The sequence below is a fragment of the Metopolophium dirhodum genome, chromosome 7 (assembly GCF_019925205.1).
Source record: "Metopolophium dirhodum isolate CAU chromosome 7, ASM1992520v1, whole genome shotgun sequence".
NCBI classification, from domain to species: domain Eukaryota; kingdom Metazoa; phylum Arthropoda; class Insecta; order Hemiptera; family Aphididae; genus Metopolophium; species Metopolophium dirhodum.
In genome coordinates this window covers 21,365,956-21,378,974 of record NC_083566.1, presented here as the reverse complement: position 1 = coordinate 21,378,974, position 13,019 = coordinate 21,365,956, and the positions used below count along the sequence as shown (strand labels likewise).

Genomic DNA, 13,019 nt, shown 5'->3' with positions numbered 1-13,019 from the left:
TTATTTATCATTAATAATTTCCTATTTTCCGTCAAAGACAACACATATTTTGTGTGTTGCAATGTGGAGATATCTGTTAAATGTATGTAAGGCTAAACGTTTTGTTTTCTTGAAGCAATAATATTTGATTTAGAAAACGCTGAGCAACGAGCTGTTGAAATAGTACTTCCAACACTTCAATCAAAAGGATAAGAGACATAAAAGAAAGATTTTATTTATATAATATAAAGTTTAATGAAGTGTGTTCTTTTGGATATAGGCACGTGGCTTGGATTGTGCACATTTAGTCTCCACTAGAACGTATATTGTGCTCTTTTAGACGATGGTATTTCAGGTATACCTATAGATAAATAAAAATGTTCTATTTTCGATTGCGCCGATACAGTTTTAGTGTCGTTCTTGTTACCGAGTAATTTTGAACTCTGAATTGTGAAGAATGGTGAAGAATGGTGGCTAAAACGGGTTGAATAACACTTCTATCGTTTCCAAGTTCCAATGGAAAGAATTGGTAGGAATACAAGTTTCACCATAATAATAATATATACCTGTGAAAAAATATTAGGCACGACTAGCCTGAGGTAATCATACGACCAGCATTCGAAAAATGTACGCAAATCTGTATACTGAATACCGATAGATACAACCTGTATCACTGATTCATGTCACATAACAATACAACAGGTGTGATGAATTTTTTTGTTTACCGTTTGAGCCAAATATTTAGCGGATAGATTAAAAAATGTTACACTGCACTACATCCGACAGGATAGCCCTGCGAATAAACAAATAAGTCCACAGGGTAGCCTATAATATATTATATTAATAATAAATTATAATATAGTTGTATACAATATATATATATTATGGTATATAGTATGTGGTGGACGTTTGCACGGACGACATCGTACGAATACATTTGCAATGGACATTCTAAGACTGTCATTAATAAATAACATTTAGTAATATCCGCGGGTTTTGCATAACAGGTTTGGGCGATGTATTTATATATGGCGTCAAGTAAGTGTAAAAAATGAAACGAGATGTTTATATGGTTTATAATATTTAGATTCAAAGCGCCGTTCATTTGCATTTTGTCATAAAACCTAACGACTGTTATTATATGCATATGTATATAGGTACGCGGAAATGTAAAAAAAAATCTTCACGTCTTGAGCCGAACACAACAAACGTAAACAACTTTTTACCAATTCATTACGGGGCGCCGGATTAATAATTGTATTGTCCGTGCAATCAATTCGGTGATCAGTGTCCGGAGGGAGGGGGAAGGGGTCACACATTCGCACACCGGTTTCGTGGAGAGGCTGTGCACCTCGTCTATTCGGATACATGAAAAAACATAAACTCAGTTCAAGTGCATTGGGGTTATCAGTTTATCATCCATTCGGAAAAAATCGATTGCGAGCTATTGCTACAAAACACGTTTCGATTGTTTGCTGCGGTTGTATTCATTCGAGTCGAAACTCAACACACTAAATATAATATATAATAACCAAGATATAATGATTAACTCTAAAGTATGATTAATATAAGGTGTGTAAACTGTGAAGTATGTTATATTACGTAAGTACTATTATAGTACTTAGGCACAACTAGAGTTAAAATCCTGGGGGGGGGGGGGGGGGGGTTAGAGCTCATCTAACGAAACCATTCATTTAAAATAACCCACTAGGGGCTTGTATCTAAATCAATTAGGGATGTTTTACTGTAATCGTATAGTCGGGGTAGATACTGAATAAATTCCCATCTAGTTAAGCCACTACTACTGGTATGTAGGTAAAATAATGTATTTTTTGTAATAACTGTTAGTTTTATTTTATTATATCTGTTTGTATGATTATTGACTAGACATAGGTACAAATACGCGTGGCTTAACGCGCTATGTAGGCTTGTACAATATAATATTTATAATAATTTACATTTCACGTGTTTGATGGATTTATTTTTCACTTATTATATAACTTCTTCTCAAAAACTTCATCTCGAGTTTTACGTTCCTGACGAGTTATTATTATGACTACATATATGATGAGCCATGATGATTGATAGGTACTATTATAGAATTATGCATAGGTATAGCCACATAATATTATAATTAAATGTTTATTTTTTTTATAATATATATAGGTATAGTCGGATAGGCCGTGCCTATATGATATAATGTATGTACCTACTCGAACCACATCATGCGTTTTGTTTAATTATTTTCGTAGGTTAATTTTACGTTATTGTTTATGTTTCGATTATAAAAAAGTCGTGGTCCGTCGAGCCCGCATTTCACAATATTCTCTCATATTTTACTTCTGCCTGTTACGCTCTGTTCATTACACCTACACTTATTTGCATTTTATCATCACTATTTTATGCCTTTGTTTTTTAATATATTATTTACATATTTATATACACTAATCTATATTTGTTCACATAATATCTAAACAATACACCAACAACGAATAATAGTCCTGAATTAAATTTATTTCGCATAGGTATCTATAGTTTTAAAAAATAAATGCTCATAAGCTTGGAGTGTTTCAATAATAATAATAATAGTAAAATTGTCAAAAAACCAAATTAGATCTGGAAAGCTACGTTTTTAAACAGTAAGCTTGGTTTTGTATTCGTTAAGCTCTCAGATATAGTAAGTTAAATACATCGAAATACATTTTTAGCAAGTCACTAATAATTAAATACAATTGTCAATTTCTGAAACGCAATTGATTACTTAATTGTATTATTATTATTTATATTATTCAACCGGTTTCAAGGTATAAAAATTAAAAATCGTACAACGACCTATAATGTGGATATCGTATTTTTTTAAGTACAAATTTAAAATAAATAATTATTTTATTATATAATATATATAAAAATAAATAAATAAATTTCAAGTATCTACGGTTATTCTTTTTTGAATAACAACAATGAAAATAGATTTTGTCTAAAACTGGTTAAGCGTAAAAATTCCTATCTTTTCCTTGTTTGTTTCTCGTTTTTCCCACTTATTAAGAAAAGTATCTACTGGGAATTTTTAATTTTGACCCACCAAAGTACCTAAAGAATTACTTTCCCATTAGAAAATATATTGGTGTAGAAAATCTAGGCATTTTCATTGCTCTAAAAGGTGATGTGATGACAGTCGACAGACGGAAATACAGAATAAACACACGTCAATACGTCAGCATTATAAAATCAATACATTTATCGCTTCTCTGAGAATCTAAAAAACTTATAAGTTATAATCGATAAGATTTAAACCAACGAGTGTACAAAAACGCATTGTTCACGTCCAAGTAAACAATTTATTAGTAAATATAAAAAAAATTTAAAATAGTAACTCATAATAAAAATTTTAATATAGTAAATTACACGCTAATTACCAATATATAATTAATATTTATTTATCATGAGAATTATAAATATAATTATGCGGCTTTTAATCGTTTGTATGAAATAATAAGCCGACATATAATATTCTCAGTCCGATAACAATATATTGTACAATAACAGTATATATACATACTACATAGTACCTATCATAATATTAAAAAATATTATTCGGAATAACAATAGCTGGTTATAATAACAATATTGCTTTACAATTAATTAGGAATATAGTACCTAATCGAAAGTCTTACCTATATTATAATGGTTATGTATAATGACGTAAAAAAAAATTTCATTTTAAAAATCAGTAGCATCAAAATATAATATAATTTGGGAAATGATAATGGATTTTTGTTATTGTTTTGTCTTTATATGTGAAAATATACATATCCATTCTTGATGACCACGATGCCATGAGGCCATAGGTCGATGTCGTTATGGCGTTATGAATTTGAGCGGGTAAATACCATTTCCGAATAACGCATGAATATTTTTAAAAAAAAACCATAGTTAAAAAGGATCTTAAAAGTATTTAGTTTAAAAATATTTTTTTAAATTATATAGTATTCGAGTGTGAAAATAATTAGTGTAACAATGTATATTAAAACTAAAAAAATTGGTGAAATCGCTCTGCCGTACAATACCTACAATAGGTGTCTGCTGTCTAGTATGTGTGCCTCGTCATTGAGTTGGTCACTGTAATGGATGTGTTAAATTTGAATTTAATGATAAATTAATGTATATACAAAGAAACACGATCTGAGCGGAGACCGTCTGTCAGCGGTCAGCCTATAATATTATATGTTATGATAATATATTGATATTTCTATTAGAGTACTTACGTGTTACGTAATTATTATTTATTATTTTATTATCAGTAATACGGTAGGTTATATTAGTAGTTATATTAGCTGATATTCACTTGTAATTTATACTGACCGTAGAACAGTGTTAAGAGGTTTGTGGTATAAATATATTAAACTAAGGTATGGGCTGGTACTGGTTTTCGGTTCTTCGGTTCTATCGGTTCTTACTTCTTTAGGATACAGTTAAGGAATAGTCATATCTAGAGATGTGGTTTTTTTTTTTTAATTTATATATTATACGCCTCAGCTGCTAAGGATATTGGCCTTTCTGGAAGACATTACATTTTATAATTTTATATAAACAATTTTATGTATGATACGGCTTATATGTTAATTTAATTTTGTGTGATATAATCTATGTGTTATATATATCATATTTTCTGAATCAGGTTCATCTCTTTGAGGAGTTGAAGAAGAATCGATGTCGGCTTTGTGTCGGGTGCTAGTATTTCACATAGAAATAATATTATGGGGGAGCATCAGTCTATCTCTGGAGTCTTTTGTCAGGACTCAGGAGGCATTCGGTTAACAGGTGTTTAACTGTAGTTGTTGTGTTGCATGAGGTGCATTTTCGTCGATGTAGTTTTATTTTAGCGTATTAATTTAAAATATGTAAAAATTAAGAACATAAACACAAAATACAATATTGTCATAATATATTATATAAGTAGGTAATATATATATACAATAAATGAAAAAAACGATAAAAATTAAGTAGACAAGACAAGTTGACGGAAAAGTACGATATGAGATGTATGATGTATCTTATACACTGATACACAGTTAGTTAAAAACTAAAATAGTAATCTAATTCGATGGTTATATAACAAAAATCAAAATACATATTTGAATACTTAAAAATAAACCAGCTGATAACACTGGGTACTTATTACAAACACTTGACAAAATATTAGTATACACTCGATTTTCAATGTTAAGTTACATAATAATATACTATGCTTTAAGCCGAAAGATTATTTTAAGCTTTATCGTAAGAATATTAAACAAGTCTGAATAGAGAAGACATGCGCGTATATGCAATTTTCGCTTCGAGATTGTTCCTAGAAGTCCATTTTTACTATTTTTTTTTCTTCTAATCAACAATTTTTATTTAAAAAATTTACTGATAAATGGTAAATGTTTGAACATCTCAAGTAGCTGAAATGTCCACAAACCACCCCTGTAGTACAGTTAAGTATTATCGTTGTTAAAATTGCTTGAATATAATATTATAATTTCTATTGCACGAAGTCGTGAGCGACTTACTCTGCAGCCAGTGTGGGACCTCGGTAGCCTCTTTCTGCACACGCTACATAGTACCTACATATTAAAAATCACCGAAGCCGGTCGCCCCTCGGGCTTTCGACATTTCAAAACGTAAAAGTGATTATACGTGAAAAGGATCTATATAATTTACGTTGAAATAAAATTGTAAAATAAAAAGAAAAAAAGTTAATGTGCGGTCTCGGGGAAATGAAAAATTGATGTTTTAATAACCATTACTTTGTTTAGCTGTTGCCCGTTATTGCGTGTGTGTAAAACTGACGAGAAAGAAGAATATCGAAACCAGAATATTATAGTTTTGTTATAGTAATAATACTAATAATATAATTATCCACGCTATTGCAATGTTATTCATTCGTTATAATTATATATTTAAATCATAACAGCGGTACTGTAATAGTCATTGAAATTAAACGCACGATACATGTTTTTAAAATCCAAAACTATAATATTATATTAATGATTACTCATTGATATTATATATAAGTGCACGTGAAAATGTACATATTATCATTATATAGCATATATGCATTAACATATATCGTTTCGTATACAATATTATGCACGATGCATGTACCCATGTATAATGTATAGCTGCAGTTTTCACATATATAATAATATTTTTCCGTCCGCGGACGCTTTACACTTTGTACCAATCCGATGGTTCTGTGATGGTAGTTATTATAATTTATAATGATCATAAACGGTTTACAATAATTATTCCTTACGGTTCTTTAATTATTCAAGATTAAAACGCTTACACACAATTAAAGCGTACAAAAATATAATATTCATCTGACCAACAATGCACATCTCATTTTGATACGGAACACACGCTATTATATCCTATCGCATGCTCGCATATGAACAAAATATAATAAAAATTAATAGTTTCTCAAATTTGTATTGTAAAATTATTTTTGATTTATTCCCATATAACTTTGAGTTTTGGAGTAACTCCTGCATACCCTCCCTAAGCATGGGAAACATAAATAATTTCCTTTGCCTATATAATTAACAAGGAAAAAACGACAATATTATGTTACACATTTATTTTATTTAATGCCTCCGTAAAAAGCTTTCAGGTGTTTTATTTCGCATACATATTATACATTCTCCCCTTTGTATAGGTATAATATAAAGCAAGCTATATAGTCTATATTTACTCTTAATGTTTATAAGCTATATACTTATGATGATGAGTTAGCATTATAAAAATAAAATATAGTATATTATAAGTACCTATTATAAAAATTAAATTAATTATTAAAATGCACTGCCACAAAACGTGTTGTCCGAGGTAATCTTCCCCGCTTCTAGCAACTCCTTTCTCCTACGTCTAAAAATCGCCACTGCTGACATTTTGGTCGAAAGCGATGCGTCATGTCTCCGTCTAAATAATAAAAAAAAACATGATAGGTACATAACATATTATAATAGCCCTTGCGTCACCTCTAGCAAAATCCGCGCGCCTGCCAACGATTGACAATTTACATGATACTATAATACCTTAGGTACGTACGGTTACAGATTAACAGCAGATTTGGGACATGCGTAGTACGATGGGGATTTAATGACAATATATAGTGTCCAATCCGTAGAGAAGACACTCGAACAGCTATCAATCGCGGTGCGATAACGTCGAATATAAAACGTTGTGATTATAATATTATAATTTATCAATAATCTGTGCAACATGACTCGACACGTCCGCGTACGATTTAGGTACGCAAACACAATAATATAATTTATAGCCCCTGAATGCAGCTCCATAGACGTATAATGGGAGGGGAAGTCTAAGGGAGCTATAGCCCCCCCCCCCCTAGGTATATTAATTCATCACGCTACGCCTATGAGCAGCTTATAGTTATATCATTACCCATTTAACTATTTAAGTGATAGTATGATCTAGGTGTAAAATACCCCCGCTAGACCATGTCTTTTATTTTTTACTCGATTATCTCTAAAACGGATTACGAAATGGTTTACATATTTTTAATTATTTTTATTAAATAGTTAATAATAATAATAATAACGTGATGATATTTTTCTATAGTAGGTATACCTGCCAATGAAAAATAAGAACTAGCGCATACAAAGATTTCTGTGGTTATATTTATTATATTCTGTGAGCGTATATATTTCAAGGTGAACAATATAGGTAATATAAATAATATGGCAAAATAAATTATTTCCAATCCAAATCATAGCAATAACTATTCTTGCAATACAGTTATCACAATTTTTTGTTGAATGTTAGATATTATAATATAAATCTATGGAATATTAAATTAAAGCTATTATCAATATAATTGTACATTTTTTATTTTTCTTTCTGTCGCTTTCTCTAATTCACTTTTCTTTGATAAATACGATAATTTTGTATCACGATTAATAATTTATAACTGTAAACTGTGAGTTCTTAGTTTGGAAACAGTAACTATCTAACTTAAAAGTCATGTAATCCAAAAATGTATTCAAAAACATACAAAGTGATAACGATACCAAAATGTTCCATAATACGGTGACCTTGAACCTATTTAAGAAATATCGTTGAAGAGAGTGGTCGAATAGACTTGCTTTGATGAGCATTCGCAGAGACATTTCAGTAACTGTTGAAGAAACCATCGATGAAATTGAAAATAGTTGTCGAAGCTTCAAGTTTATATTTAGCTTTATTTTGTTACAGATTATTTGTGGATTGATTACAAATTTAAAAAAAAACGTTAGTGGTATATTATTAGAGGTAAAAAAAAATTATTCCTAGATATGCCATGCTATTACATTATTACCCACATAGCTACATATTAACTCCATAATATTATACACTTTACCTGGCCATCAAATTATCCAAACACGAAGTATAAAAATAAACCTAAATATAATATTAGCTTCACGTATCGCTCCACAATTTACAATTTAGGAACCACTGTCATATTATAATATCACACGTAACTGTAGGTATGTATATCTAAGACGTGTCTATCTGGTGTAATTAACAATTTTACCCTGAAATTAGTAATTACATATAATTATGACACATTATTATCAGATTCAGGATGTATATATTATTATATTAAATATGATACTTTAATAAGTTAAATCATTAAAGTTATATAAAAATCACATGAAATTAAGATCTGTAGAAATCAAAGAAACTAAGATTGTTCGTCACCGGATGCCGAAAAATTCAGCGGCTGTTGTAGTAGGTATAGAGGCTCTTATTTTTATCACCTTATTTCCTTTTTTTCTGTAGGTTTATGAACAACATTTACATACATATTTATTTGGGATGTAATGTACGTACGTAATATGACAAACAGGACAAACGGAAGTCGAATACTAATATAAAGCTACAGACATTCAAAAACAAATATAATTTTTAAAGTAGGTGGATACCTCTACAGCATTATTATAGTATATCAAACACAATATGTAATTTATACGAAATTCTCGAAAAACAGTTTCGTAATGATATTTGTATTATACGATAAAATACACGATATCATCAATGGTTAGGTTTTAACAACAATTTATCGCCGCAGCCAAAGTACCTTAATATATATATTAGGTATTATTTTTTTAGTGTATACATTATTTGTATAATTTTTTTTCCCATAGACTGTGCTTAATAATCAATCTTACTCGTAATCTTATTTACTAGAAATTGTGTTCAGCCTTAAAAATCTGCTCTCAAATTGAATTGTTATCCGGAGGCACAACACATTTCTGATTCGCGAACTTCCCCCCTCCCTCCCCATAAAGGAAAAACATTTGGAACGTACTTAGCGAATCTTCCAATTTTTATTTTTTCATATTGTTGTAAACTTCAAAATTAATGTGTTGGTACGTGATCGTGTTAAAAACGTCGTTATTGTAAATATTCATTACGCGAGTTGGTAAATATACCTTCATTTTTTTTTTAACGGACTATATAATTACACCATTGTAATGTATTATGTATAATATGTATAATATAAAGAGGTGCCTACTTATTATAGAGAATAGGTATATGCGTTTTCATTAAAAACGCATTTTGATGTACGGGTTTGTTTCTTTATTTATTTCCATTCGAATGTTCAGGAACAATAATACACGAAAAACATAAATCTGGCGTTCGTTGTTTTTTAATATATAGTGGTTATGTTTTTTAAAATTAACATTTTCATTAAAACTTCGCCCGAAACATCCTGTGCCCTATTCCATATACATTTCATATAATATTAGGTAGGTACATTAAATATTTGTATATATATGTAAAATATCACGTCTGCGTTATGTATACCTATTAATGTATTATTACTATTATATAAACATAAACATCTATTGACCAATGTAAGTCATGATTATAATACCAGACATAAACCTAATATTAATATTGTTTCTAATAGTAATACAACTTTTTGGTTCTCATTGTACTTCAAATGTAAGATCAAATTTATGTAAAAAATTGAGTATTAATTTATTTAAATTTATAAGTGTTAAGGAATTTATTTTTTTTTTTTTGTATAATCTTAACTTCGATATTATATAAACAAATCTTAACTCGTATTTTGTTAAATTTTTATACTTTGCTTAATCTTAAATTTTGTTTTATTCTTTCTGACATTTTTGGCATAATAACATGTATTATACTTAAATTATAATCTGGACTCCACTCTACTAATACAAGCTATGCTTACAGGGAGTGTTGCATACTGTCTATAGTCTTATCTTTGAAATGTATTGTATTCTTTTTGCAAAATAAAATTATTATATTATTATTATTATTATATTTACATCCACTGTAGACTGCAGTGACCTACTCAATGACGATGTATTATGTTCACTCAACAGTCAACACTTACTATTATTAATACTGTGGAGCAACTTCCCCAGTTTTTATTTATATATTATTATTATAATACCACGGTTATCGGCTTCCGGAAGAATGGGTAAAAAAAATTCTAAACTCTAACTAAAAACCGTTAAATAACCCAAAATTATAATTTCTATTTTGTGCAACCGATATATCAACAGTTGACTAGGCCAATCGTATAAATAGCTTCAGAGCTCCTGTTTGGCTGTTGTTGTTGGTCGATTTTAATATTTGTAAATCAATCACATGAGAAATATTTCACAGAGCCAATTCGACGTTTGATAGAACATTCTAGAAATTCTATTTCAAATTTAAACAAAAAAAAAAAATATTTCTATTGACAATATTTGTGTATCTACTGCCTACATATAGAAAAACATTAAAAAAAAAAAAAAGCCGTTTATTCAATGGTTGATCTAATGAATATGTAAAATAGTCTGTGAAAATGAATATAGGTATGTAACCGATGTAACTATTGTAACTGTTGCATTATGTTTTTGTTTGTCGCACGACGCGCACACTGGTATCATTTATTATACATGCCTACCGTGACAAAATAGATAGGTAGGTACAACTTGTTTGATAGCACACCCCGCTCAAATATTCCTTCACACTTCGACTGTATCGCCATTCTCGTCCACTTATTATTGGTGGGTAATTACATACACACAAACATATTATTATCTAACATAGAGAAAATAAACCACCCAATCGAAAGCGGAGTACTACGACATAGGCCCCGGGTGTGAGGAAAATACGCTGACTGAACGATTATTAGTTTTATGTGATTATACATCAGTGATGTACAATCACCTATTTTTATTTACCTTTTTTTTGTCATGTAACCTACTATAATACTGTAATTAAATATTGCGGCAATATTTTTATTAGAACAAAAGCCGAATAATAATAGTATTATGCGTTTTAATATAGTTGCCCTTTTATATAGTTACCCTGAACAACGAGTGTTACATTAAACAATTTATGATAAACGACATAAATCATTTAACATAAAAATATTTTGGAATTTTATTATTCCCAAAATATTGAAATTATGAGTTTCGCTTTGTAAACGTTATCCACAAGTAGATGAATTCAATTTATTGTGCATATCAGTTTAAATCAGAAATCATATACCTAATAAATGAAATACATAATATCCGGATTCATGGAATATCCATATAAATATTGAAATCTATAATTCAATACCTATTTTTGCATATTTTTTAGCGTTCATTTAAAGCATATCTAGAGTTTGAACTTGTTTTTATGTTTCATTGCATATTTTATTAAAAACTTTATTTTAAAAATCATTGACGGATACAAATTTAGAACATATTGTATGTATACAGTATATATACTTTATTTAAATTGTAAATTAAGTAAACATGAACCACTATAGGATAATAGTATAATGTATATAGAACATAAGTATATTATTATATATACATTTTTGTATGTGCTGTTTCCTGTTGGCCAATGCTCTTTATTATACATTTTATAATCTAAAATTGTTAAGAAAAACTAACAAAACAGAACAAGGGGAAAGAAAATATTTCAAATTATTTGTAGTTATTCTCTCTTTGTGCCTGTGGACACACAATACCCGCGATATTCTTGTCGTACCACGCCGAGAGATAACAAGAGAAGGAAAAAATAATTGAACTAAAATTACCAACAAACGATTAAAACAATTTTAAAATCTACTCCAAAATTTGGTTTCGTTTCTGCACTCACTTCTGCGGCAGTCATTGGCAACTGCGGAGGTTTTGTTTTTCCAATCAACTGCATGACATACCTATCGTCAAATAAAAATTATATTAAATTCATAGTTTTATAATTTATAACGTAGGTACATTTATAGTGCACCTACACAGAATACTGACAATATAAAAACTATACCTTTATTAGTAAGTTGTCCAATCATAACAATATTACCTTGTTCCTAGAGTATATAAACAATTTCGTCTCGAAATATTACCGATAGCTTTTAATATATAGGTACACGAAATAATATAATAAAATAGACATGACAATTGCTGCATATTATATTTTTTTTTTGTCAAAAACCCATAATGCACTAATAAAATACAATGGCATTGCAGAATGTTAAACAAATGTGTGCTTAAAATTTTTTTAACTATTGTGGTGTGTGTGTGCGTGTGTCAATATGCTGCCCGCGGTTAGTCATCCCAAGCCAATTTATTTACACGCTATAGTTTGGCACAAAATCAACTTTTCATTTGTACACCAGTGTGAATTCATTAAAAGCTCGACAAAATATATATACAATGCCAATTTAATTGGTACCTACTTTTCTATCGAAAAGCAAATTTTGAATGTCAATCCTCGAGTCTCCGAGAACAACCCACCATCAAAGTTTTATACTATAATATATATCATATTGTGCGTCCTTATTTCCGCATCCAACAGGAATATAATATTATGGTATACGATTTCGAAAACGTATCTTTTGTCCTTTAGAAATATGGTGTGCATAATACTATAAATTATAATGTGTATATTATTATACTACATATTATATACATGTAACTGTATAGATTGTTTTAATTAATCATTTCTGACTTTTTGACACACTGAAAACGAAT

The 13,019-nt window shown here is 29.4% G+C and overlaps 1 long non-coding RNA gene across 1 annotated transcript; it reads right to left on the bottom strand.

Annotated features, from left to right (window-relative positions):
* Positions 1–6,589: 6,589 nt before the first annotated feature.
* LOC132948456 (uncharacterized) lies at positions 6,590–12,461 on the bottom strand. Its single transcript, XR_009665025.1, has 3 exons — positions 12,313–12,461; positions 12,148–12,208; positions 6,590–6,945 (listed from the first exon to the last, which is right to left on the bottom strand). It is a non-coding gene; the product is annotated as an uncharacterized LOC132948456 (long non-coding RNA).
* Positions 12,462–13,019: the final 558 nt, after the last annotated feature.